This window comes from Dermacentor silvarum, chromosome 7 (genome assembly GCF_013339745.2).
Source record: "Dermacentor silvarum isolate Dsil-2018 chromosome 7, BIME_Dsil_1.4, whole genome shotgun sequence".
Taxonomy (NCBI): domain Eukaryota; kingdom Metazoa; phylum Arthropoda; class Arachnida; order Ixodida; family Ixodidae; genus Dermacentor; species Dermacentor silvarum.
This window is the reverse complement of record NC_051160.1, coordinates 104747167-104757518: the sequence shown is the minus strand read 5'-3', so window position 1 is coordinate 104757518 and position 10352 is coordinate 104747167. Positions and strand designations below refer to the sequence as shown.

General features: G+C 48.3%; 1 pseudogene; it reads right to left on the bottom strand.

Moving 5' to 3' along the window:
- Positions 1-320: 320 nt before the first annotated feature.
- On the bottom strand, positions 321-3785 carry LOC119459058 (tigger transposable element-derived protein 4-like; annotated as a pseudogene).
- Positions 3786-10352: the final 6567 nt, after the last annotated feature.

Here is a 10352-nt window from a genome sequence, read left to right as displayed (position 1 = left end):
CATAAAACGTTATTGCGGCTGAAATACTGGTCGTATCAGCACAAAATTTGGTATATATGTGCGAAAATAGCAGTAGATTTCGAAAATGCTATTAAAAAAAATGTTTTCTGCGACTTTTTCGTCTACATAAGCCGCGTCCCCCCTTAAATAAAGAAGTACAGTGCAGTCCACTTATAACGATATCGAGAAAAACGATAAATATGATCGTTATAACCAATGATCGCTATACTGGACTGCTGTTTAAAAAAAAAGAAGCTGAATATACCTTTGTAGCTCCGAGCTCCAATTCGCCACTTGCACTAAATAGATGATGTAGAAAGTAGGCTGTGAATAACAAACTTTATTTCTAGCGCCAATGACCGTGTCAAGCGTTAGGCGCGCTGAAATAGTCCAAAATCTGCACTTGCTTTTGCGGCAGTTTCAGCTTCACAACCGCGCTGTGCATGTATTCTAGCTGCTGTGCATGGATTCCAGCTGTTGCGCGAACACTGGTGGCAATTCTTTAGGATGCATAAAATCAATTAAGGAGTCGATCGATGACAGTGCACTTTGTGTGGACATCTAGGTCAGGGTCTCACTGTCGCTGCTGCCTCACCACCATCGCACAACTTTGCCGTCTGTCGAGACAGCACATCTTCGGTGATCACCTCGTTGGTGATCTCATTGCAGAACGAGGCAGCACTGTCTGCAGTCAAAAACTTCTTCATCGACGCACCACATGTGTCACCAGTAGGAACGAGCTCCCAGAGCTCGGTTATTTCAGTGGCTTCCACCGTGTTGGTCTCACTATCAGTGGGTTGGGGAAGTTTGTCCTGATGCACAAAGCCCTCCTTTGCCTTCCACAAGGCCCTCCACAAAGCGCACGGCTTTCAAAAGGCTGATCTTTAGGTCAGGGGGGCCTGTCTGCATGACCCGACATGCCAGGAGCTGCGGGGTCAGGACTAAGATTAGCCACTCCAGCATGCGCCGCCAGCGTCCAACGGCTGCTGCTGTAGTATTCGGAGGCAGAAACATCAACTCGACAGATGTTAGCTTCAGGCTAATGCTGTGTGCGCTACAGTTGTCAAGTAGCAACACTACTTTTCTTCCTTGGCTTTCACTTATACCGTCTAACTCGAGCAGCCATTCCTTGAGCAAGCCACAGGTCATCCACGCCTTCTTATTACTGCGATAGCAGACAGGGATGTGCTGATTCTTAAAGCATGTTGGCTTCTTTGATCACCCGATCATAAATGGCTTGAAGCGATGGCTCCCGTCCATGCTAACACAAAGAAACACGGTCACCCTAAGTTTCAAGTGCTTCCCGCTGGGGCATGGATCATCTTTAAGAGCGTGAGTCTTCGACGGCAACATTTGAAAAAACAGAGCAATACGTGGAAGTTGTATATGTCCTCCGCGTAGCGCTCCAGCACGCAGGGCAGCTTTGTCTGTAGCCATGGCTGCTTTTGCTGATGTATCCAAAGACACCGCTTCCCATACCACGTTTTTATAAACGATTCCGTGCCGCTTTTTGAAGTGCTAGATCCAGCCTCCCCCAGGCTCAAAATTTGGGCGTCCCAGAAGAAAAGTTTTTCGCTTTGGCAGCAAGTAGTGGCCCACTGATCGGCACATTATGCACGTGGGTTGTGATGAACCGCCGGTAAAGCGACTCTTCGACATCGGCGTACAAAGAGTCTCTAACCCTTTTCTGCAGATTGGCATGGCCGCTAATAGCTCCTGCCTTCACAATTGCGGTGCTCCTGGTTTTCAAAATGGTCGATATCGTCGACTGGGCTAGCTTGTATTTCCTCACGAGGGCGCTCACCTTGAAGCCGCGTCGAGAGTCCTGCAGAACATCCATCTTCGTGTCAAGTGACAGTGCTTTGTGAAAGTGCTTTGTGCTTTGTCGGCGCCATCTTCGAACTGGGTTGTCCACTGCTTTGGTGGCTTCAGCTGCAAACCTGTTATTGTGCTCGCTGAGAGAGAGACTGAGTGGGGGACGGGTGCCACCGCTCCACTTTGCTTGTCACCCTTTTGTTTTTCTCTCTTTCCGAGCGACTGTGGCCGAAGCGCGCGAAGCAGCTAGCGCCATCTTGTGGCGCGCTGTGCCAACTCGCGTACACTCTGGCGCGCGGTAATGGCGACAGATACAAACTTGCGGAGGTAAACATCGCCCCGTCTCGACATCGTTCATTTCAGGGGAACTAAGCAACGGAAATGTCACTATTACAGTTAGCTCTCGTTAATTCAAACTCTAAGGGACCCCTGGATTTTGTTTTAATTATCAGAAGTTCTCATATATATATGACTCTGGGCAAGGTGACAGCACACATTATGACTAGGCATCGATTTTAATCACATTTTTAAGCGTTTCTAAACCCTAACTACCCAATATAAACAGAAAGCAGAGGCGTAAGGTTAACAACAAGTTTATTGGCCATCTACTGCTGACCAGACCTTTTAAAGAAATCATGAATGGTCAACTGCTTCTTTACTATATGATGAACTACAACTAAGCTATGGCCCTCCTGACGCAATAATTAGTCTTGTTGTGATCACACTTTGGGAGATTGCTTAGGCATGTTTCATTTCAGCAGCACCTAAGAGCTCAACATAAGTAGTTGGGACAGGCAAGTAATACGTTTTTCCTCTTTCGATTTTCTTTCGATTATACTAGCACCCAACGTACTTTGGAGTCAAACCTCCCCTTTCCCGTAACTGAGGCTAATGCTTCTCTATTTCTCTGCCTTGTGATAGACAAAAGACACGAATATGTATAGTCAAGCAAAGGATTGCATATAATTTCTTAGTTCACAAAACATTAACAGGACAAAAAAACACACACACACTACAACACTATACACTACAATTTGAGAATTTTACGTGACAATGGCTTTTTACCATACATTTTGATCACACTGTTCTTGTCAGTAATGTTCATCGCATGATTGCTTAAGAGTGGCGTCCTGCATAGAAGTTCAAGAAATTCTTTTCTGTAGGCACGGTCTTCATTCTGGCACTTCAGGATAGGGAGGTCCATCAAAACACTTACAGCATGCTCCACACTGGTTTCCAGTGGCAGCAAATTTGTTTCCTATAGTCAAGAACAATGTCCACAAACTTGCTGAGGCTTATTAACAGTGTTACGAGTTCCTTTGTGGGGTACTTGAGTCCACCCCTGTCCTGATATGCGATCAGTCCATCCACAGGCGCGTTTCCATTTGGTGTCTCAACTAATTCTATACAACCCTGGCAGTTAAATTTTTCTGCCATGACTCGGGCTAGGTAGCCTCCCATCAAAGCAAGGGTTGCGATTTCTGGATTGGGAAGCCATTGGTTCGACCTGGTGCAAACTTCTCGCAGCCTGTTTATGGCTGCCACTGGGAAAAAACTCTTCTCTGCAGTATGCTGCTCCCAGTGGTAACGCTGGAAACAGCTGTGGCCGCACAAAACGATGTCGAGTCATTCACATTGCTCTGCAGCGACGAAGAAATAATGCCAGTTTTCAGCATTTTCTCCATCCCGCAGAGCACACTTCTCCTATCCATGTCATCATTACACCCCGCGGTTCTACGAAGAAAACCAAATAGTGCCTCGATAGGGTCGCTAGAAAATTTTCTTGCGAGTACGAAGATGAACTTTTTTTCAGTCAGCAGAAACCTGATGGACATTACGTTTGATTTTGTCGTAAGCACCAAGGAAGCATATGTCTCCTTGCTCAAGAAATTGTCAGGGTGGCTTTCATCCTTTAACTTCTTGAGGAAGTCCAGGAAAGTTTTCTCGAGCCACTTCCAGTCTTGAGTCATTTGGGTCATGAATTATCGAGTGTCAGGATTGTTCTTATGGATGTGCTGCTGTGTGTTACTAACATCCACAAGAACAAACCACTTGTGCATTACCTCCATGAATTCAACAGTGGGGCCCACTGCTGCAAATTCTGTCGCAGGTGTGGCCAGCTTGACTTTTCATGTAATGCAGAGCAGCTGTGACAGGTGGAGAGAAAGTCTGCACTGCATGCTTGACGCCCATCTTTTCTATGTTGGTAGGATATAGATGTTTGCGCATCAGGAACCTAATTGGTTTTACTGTTGACCGCTTTTGCATCTTGTAGAGCTCCTTTAAAGGAGCTGAAGAGATCTCTTTGTTGGCCCCCATGCATTTAGCGAGAAACTGGGATCTCGCATTTTTGATGATGTGGCATTGGTCAAATGCCAGGAACAGGCGCCTGGTTCTGCTGGATGTGGTGCTGATGTTTTTGGTTGCCCTTTGCACAAAAGTTCCATCGCCGAGACATTTGTCTTAAGATTACCCGTCACAAGATGCACAACTTCAAAACCCAGTTCTTCAGTTTTCTTCACAACATACCGTATTTATTCGAATATAAGGCGGTCACGATTATAAGGCGAGGGGGGAGTTGAAGGACCGCAAAAAAGGAAAAAAGTTTGCACACTAATATAAGGCGAGAGATCCCGCCAGAAACTTGATTTAAATTCCCACCTTTGAAGTTCGCGAAATTCAGCCGTGATACCACATAATCACGAGCTGTCATCATCTGAAGCATCACTGCTTTCCTTGTTGCTGGTGCACTCCCAAACTTCGCTGTCGTCAGTGCCGTCCAGCGAGTTGGAAATGCAGCACTTCTTGAAAGAAGCTGCCACCATAGCGTCGGGTATAGCTGCCCAAGCGTCGGCTATCCAGCGAGCCACTACCGACGGAGATGCCCGCTTCAAACGGCCCGACGGTGTCAAGGCCGTTTCGTCGGAAGCCATCCATTCGTTGTAGAGGCGTCTTACATGGTCCTTAAAAGGCTTGTTAAGACACACGTCCAGTGGCTGCAGCTGGCTCGTCATGCCACCGGGGATGACAACCAGATCGGTGGCTTCTTCCTGTAGCTTTTTCTTGACCCCCTCGCTCAGATGTCCCCGAAAAGCGTCAAGGACGAGCATCGATTGGCGAGCCAACAGTGCCCCGGGGCGCCGGCACCACACAGTTTTAATCCAGTCCATGACGAGTGCCTCAGTCATCCAGCCTTTTTCTTGGCAGCGGATGTGCACACCCTTAGGAAAATTTTCATTTTTAGGCATCGTTTTCCTCTTCAGCACCACGTAAGGCGGCAGCTTGTGCCCGTCGGCGGTGCATGCTAGCATAACGGTGATCCGCGCTTTTTCGCACCCTGCGGTACGTATGTGCACTTGGCGATCACCTTTCGTGTGTACCGTTTGCGCCGACGGCATGTCAAAAAAAAATCGGGGTCTCGTCCGCGTTCCCGATCTGGCTGAGGAGGAAGTTGCGCTCTCTTCGCAGTCCTATGACATAACGTTGAAAAGACAGCAGCTTTTCTTCGTAGTCACGGGGAAGCTTTTGCGTAATGGAAGTCCGTCTTCTAAGTGAGAACCCGGCTCTCTTCATGTATTTCTGCACCCAGCCTCGGCTGGCCTTGAACTGCGACCCGGAGATGCCGCGATCTTTTGCGAACTCTCGGGCCTTCAGCTGTAGCATTTCCGTTGTCACAGTCAAGGCGCGGCTCCTGGTTTGTCTGACGAATTCAGTCAGACTTGCCTCCACTTCGGGAAACACACCCTTGCGCGGTCCCCGGAAAGCTTTCCGCGTCGCAGCACAGGCAAAGAGGGCCTCCTTCTCTTTTCTCCAACGACGCACGTTGTTTTCTGGGACGCCGTGCTTTCGACCTGCAGCGCAGTTGCCCAAAGCTTCGGCATCGGTTATCACGTTTCTCTTGAATGCCGCATCGTAATGACAACGACGACTTGCCATGATCACTAGTCGCAACGGAAAGGTTCCCGTAGGTAATCCAGTCAAATGCCACGCCGAACGAAGGTAGCGTACACTCTTAACAAAGGTCACGGGAGGCTGCCGCTACACCAGCGAGGGAACACAAAAGACAAGCGCGTGCAAACGCACATGGAAAAGTGGCCGAATAGCTGGCTGCGGTTTTGAACTCGGCTTGTGGATTAAAACATACTGGATTTTCGCTGGCTGTTTTTGACTTTTTATGACTTCCCGCGACGCGCCGTTGCTGATCTCGGAGCCCGCGACATTCTCGGCCGTTGCCTTTGCGAAGGCAACTGCCGTCAGATCGTTTTCTTTTTTTCCCCCGTTCTCACTGACCATGACCCATTTGATTGCAGCACAAACATGTAATAGCGTTATAATGTTAAATATTCAGAATTATTTACATTTTCATGCAAAGAAAATATTAGTGTGCCTTTCCCGACTGTGAAGCAATGATTGTGTTTACCTCGAATATAAGGTGGGGGTAGACTTTGAGGCCGCGGTTTTCGGAAAAAAACCTCACCTTATATTCGAATAAGTACGGTAAGTGATGGCTGCAGCAAGGTCTGGTCCCATGCAGGACTTAGTGAAGAAGTACCCGACCGGTATTTTAAAACGTGAAGCCAAGCCACAAAGAAGAAAACACAGCAAGGAGTTTGCCAGTTGGTCACTCCTATCACCAGGCACCAGTTCCTGTAAATCGTGGCTCATGTTCACATCACCTATAAACGCGTCTCGCTGCTTATTATATTCAAGCTTCTGCTTTATGTGCATTTTGTCAACTATAAGGCTGAACACTTTAGACTGATCTGCAGGTAGGCTCTCGAATTCTGTCTGCAGCCTCAATCGAACCAAAGGACTGAAGCCAACTTCGTCAGTTGAAGTGCCAATGTACTTGTGCAGAGTGTTTCTGCATGGCAAGCGCAGAAGAACTTCAGAACGAATGTATTCATATGCTTTGGTTGAAAGGTTTTTTAAAACTATGAAGTACCTGACAGTTGTTTCATTCCATGTCGCCCTCTTCTTGGTGTAATTGTTTATCTGGTCCATAATGAATGAAGCCTTCACACTTTTTTGTTGAGCATCCGTGGCAACATCAAGGAAGGTGCTGACGTTGCAGTCGTCCTTCAGTTTGCGCTGCTCCTCCTTGTATCTATCCACTGTCTGCTTCAGTCTCAATATCTGAAGCCGAAGAGCTCGCTCCTTCTCTCTGCATTTTCTGTGGTGCAGAAAATTGCTCCCACTTGTTCGAGCTGTGTCTGTCTGTGTTCCAAAGGCTCGTCTCGCAAATGCAAGTGGTTCATCACGAGCCACAGCTTTAAACACTAGCTGTTCTTGGGAAGTAGTGCTACTTGCAAGAACCGCAGAAGCCACTGACGAGAGATCATCAACAGGGAACGTGTTGTCGCCGGGCGATTCGACGGTTCACGCCGGAACAGCTGTAGGGGCGTCATCAGTCTCTGCGACGTCATCGGTCGTTGCTGGGTCTCCCATCTCGAACAAAATTGCCGATTTTTGTTTTTTCTTGGGGCAGCTGTCATTGTCCAGTCCAGGTGCACGTTTGCGGCTCCTTGGGTCACTGCGCACATTACTACGGGAAGGCTGTTTGTACGATGGGTAGCATGCGAACACATTCGGCACAACTCCCTTCTTTAGCTGACAGATCTTTGAGTTTTCTTTGAAATCAGATGCAACAAAGTTCTTACTGCACACAACAGAATAATTTGACGTCGAATTAGGCTCCCAGTCCTTGCGTGAAATCACCTTAATCTACTGTCGGCGCAACTCGACATCAGCAGGGATTTCATGGAACGAAACACCGGGGTCCTTCTTCCTCGCACTTGTTGTGCACATAGGCACACAGCAGTACCGCATGATGAAAGCTGTTCATCGAAACTTCCACGTTAGGGAAGCAGGGCCACCGTAAACAAGGACACGCTACACGTGCATGGAAAGCATGGAGACGGAGCGACGGAGACGGCGGCTGCTCACAGTGTCAGCTGGCAGCGCCACCAGCGGCGAATTGAGGTGAATGGGAGAGAGCGACAGGAGAGGGCTCACGGGGCCAGCGGCACCCTGCCTGACGGGCATCTAAAAAAATAGAGGAGGCACTGGTCCAGTCGGCAGAGGTAATCCTCAAACAAGCTTTGAGTTTCCAGGCCTTTGTATTGCTGCTATACCACACAGGCAGGTTTTTCACACCCTTAAAGCAACGCGGGTTTTTGGTCTTTCCAATTACTAGAACTGGCAGCTTCTCGGTGCCATCCGCATTTGCACCGATCATGACTGTCACCCTCTCTTTGCTACCAGTGCAGGCCACCACTGGTTTGCCACCAATGGCTTGCCACCAGTGCAGGCCTCACTAGAAAAAAAAAAGTGAACGGTCTGGCAGCATCTTGAAAAACAGACCAGTCTCATCACAGTTGAAAATGTTTGCGGGAGCAAACTCTTGTATGACTCTTGTTCAACTTACTTGTCCGGTAATCCATGACAGTGGATAGATCCACGGCACCGCTCTCCCCTCAAACTTTCTTGAAGGAAACTCCGTGCCTTTTTTTGAAACCACGGAGCCAACCATCGGTAAACTTGAAATCATGAATGTCCATTTTTAAGGCGAGCATCTCGGCTTTTTGCTTCAGTATGTTGCCCGAAACAGGGAGATTCTTTGTTACAACACCTCTCGGCCACAGCTGCAGGGCCTCTTCGAGTATCGTATGTTGTCCTCTGCGGTCATTTTTTTTACCTTTGCAGTGTGACTGATCGACTACAGACAAGATCTTCTCTTTGTTCTTCACGTAATCAGACAATGTCTGCTTGGAGACATTAAACTCCTTTGCGACATCGACTTGCGTCCGTCCTTGCTCGATAAGCTTGATAATGGCGGCTTTTTCTCTAGCGTCATCGTCGAATATTTGCCACGCTTCTTCGATGTATTCGGGGGAGGCGGGTGAAGAGCTGGGGTCATGGTGTTGAAAACACGTCAATGTTGCGCTGAATGAAGGGCCGCAACACACTTAAATGGCGATGGCACGGTGTATGGCGGCTAGTGATGACAGGCGACACTGCACGGGGTGAACGCCGAGGGATGACTACTGCACTATAACGCAAAACGTGCCAAGACTACCTATGACGCAGAAGTAAACCTGATGATGATAGTGCTTATCATCAGCGTCACCTAGTGTTTATAGGTAGCGTCCAAAACTGGCCGCACATGACCTGCTTCCGGCTCTCAAAATCGCTTCCGTCGCAAGCTACTGGTAAAAGCATGGCCTTCAAGATCGGCGTTTGTTATAACAGGCGTACCCGTTGCCGCGTGGCAAGCTACTGGCAAAAGCATGGCCTTCAAGATTGGCGTTTGTTATAAGGGGCCTCACCGTCGCCGTGTGGATTAGGACGCCACTATGCGGACTCAAGCCAATCCACATCTGATCTGAAGCTAGCCAGGTGGCCTTAAGATTCAAAATGGCGTCCCCCTTGAGTTGCTGCGCGGCTCAGTCGCGGCAATTTTTGTCCGGAAAATAGAATGTTTAGCTTCATGTCCGAAAAATCGGTCGCGAAAATGCATTAGCTCTATGGGAACCCTGATGGTGCATTTACGAAGGCCGGAATATCCGTCAAGTCCGAATTTTCGGAGTCCGAAAAATCGGTCGGCTACTGTAGCTGTGTACTAATTTGCTATCGCATTTGATGCTTCGGCTTGCGAGCGAAACTATGACTTTTTTTTCACATGTAAGAATTAAAATAGTGTGTGCAGTGCAACACTACTGTCATTTCTCAATGTTTCCTATTTCTCAGCTCTTGCGTTTCCCGGCTCTTACGTTTTTTTTTTTTTTTTTTTTTATGGTCCCGTGGAAAACATATCAGCGGGGTTCTACTGTATTGCTGAAAAGAACCTCAAATGTGGGCATAACATGCTACTCCTTATATATCTAACTCTCCTCCGTGTACCCGCGCTCTTGCTCGGGGCGGTGCCGCCGCCTACGAGCAGAAAAGAGAAGTACTGCATTATGACACTAACGCGCACCGACAGTGAACGCTTCGGTGGTCTCAGCACTACGACGCCTCGATGCCAGCATTCGAAGGGACGCTGGCATCAAGAAGCACTACCAACGCCACCTAGGTGGCGTTGGTAGTGGCGTTCACCGTACTCAGCACAGCGGAGCGCGGCCTCCGCAATTAGGTCTGAAAATGTTTCTGAAGTTGATCGCGGAGGCTGCAATTACGACGCGCTGTACGCGCTGATTTGACTCGGTGACGATTCAGTTACGTGCTTTGTCTTGCGCGTTGTATTAGTGTGTCAGTTACGTGCTTCGTCTTTCGCGTTGTGCTAGCGTGTGCAGCGTAGTGCAGCTTCCATATGCACGACGGTTGCTCATGGTCATCGACGTTGGTAGTCGTGATGGAGGAGACGTGCCACCAGGCGTCAGCGTGGGTGCATCAACGCCTAAGGGCGCTTTAGCCACAAAACACCAATAGACATTATATATCAATGTGCAATAAACATTACACTACTTCTGTGAAGACACGTTTCACTTTCGTGTTCTATACCGATTCCTATATAAGAGGGATCAACCACATTTTTT